The 1,401-nt window shown below is 42.6% G+C and overlaps 1 pseudogene; it reads left to right on the top strand.

The window, feature by feature from the left end:
- The first annotated feature begins 463 nt into the window (after window positions 1-463).
- Window positions 464-739, top strand: LOC100941704 (annotated as a pseudogene).
- Window positions 740-1,401: the final 662 nt, after the last annotated feature.

Here is a 1,401-nt window from a genome sequence, read left to right as displayed (position 1 = left end):
AAACTAGAGTTTATTTTAATAAAATTTAAAGAATAGGCAGAAAATATATAGATTCAGGCTTAATGATGCATTCTAACAATGCTTTCTACGGGTGGCTTGTCAGGAGGAAGCTTGATGCGTTCTGTCCCTTGAATATCCAGAGGTCTCCAGCCACTTTCTTTAAAGTTAGTGGTGTATACACCAATTCCATTGCACAAGAAGCACCTGAAGTATTTACTAACCTCTGTTCCCTTTCCCCCTCATCCTTAAGCATAGCACCTCAAACAAAATGCTCATTATGCTCGTTAGATATACCGAATTTAACAATAAAAAAATGGAAATTTGGCTTTTGGCTGGGACGATACTTGCTCCCAGTGGAGGTGGGGGAGCTGAGCCAGACCGTGGACAGAGGGCCGGAGTGAGTGGACTAACCATTGCTGCTGCAGGATCTGCAGGATCTGCAGGCCATTGTGTTTTGCAAGCCATGAAGCATATGGAGCCTCAAGTGAAGCTAGGTTTTCAGAGTCTGCCCAAACCTGCCTTTAGTGGTGGCTATTACAGAGGTGGGTTTGAACCCCAAATGGCAAAATGGGAAGCAGCATGAATACTAGGTGTAAGTCCTCCTGCCCATGAGGGGAAAATAAGAGACGCTCATTGACGAATTGTGCTCTTAAATCACCCAGACCAAGGAGGGCCTCCTTATATAGCAGCCAAAATCAATGGAGTTGAAGATTTACTAGAAGGTCAAGCTAAAATATGAAGTAAACTTATAATGAATTTTATGTTCATATTAGTTTCTGTATATGAGTGCCAATTTTTAATAATAAAATGTCCAGATGTTCAGTTTTGAAAATGATTCAGGACAAGCTAAACCAAAAAGAAAAGAAAGTGAAATTCATAGAGCAGTCTGCCTCTTTAAATGCTCATCCAGTCAAAACTGGCTTTGGTCGATGATAAGAACATGGGTTGGTCTAAATAGGAGAAATTCAGGAAGGGAACTGACCCGAGTGTGAAAGATGAGGGGAGCAGGGTGGTATAGGAAAGAGGGCAGCTGGGCAAGCAAAGAACATAAAATGAAGACCGATTTTTTTCCTTGACTAAGAAGATGATCTGAATTTTTGGTGTCTGTGGAGAAAGTCGTCAATGGCTTGAGAAGGTGGAGGAGTAAACTAAGGATTCTGACACTTGCAGTTACAGAACAGCTTCTACCTTGTTAATGAGCCAGTTGAATAGGAACGCTTTTTTTTTTTTTGAGACAGAATCTCACTTTGTCACCCTAGGTAGAGTGCCGTGGTATCATAGGTCAAACTCTTGGGCTCAAGTGATTCTCTTGCCTCAGCCTCCTGAGTAGCTGGGACTACAGGCGCCCACCGTAAGGCTGGCTATTTTTAGAGACAGAGTCTCCCTCTGGTTGGGGCTGGT

Source organism: Otolemur garnettii, unplaced genomic scaffold (assembly GCF_000181295.1).
Source record: "Otolemur garnettii isolate 467f Iridium unplaced genomic scaffold, OtoGar3 scaffold00002, whole genome shotgun sequence".
Classification (NCBI taxonomy): Eukaryota; Metazoa; Chordata; class Mammalia; order Primates; family Galagidae; genus Otolemur; species Otolemur garnettii.
Note: the sequence above shows the minus strand (reverse complement) of the source record. Positions and strands in the feature narration are given on the sequence as shown.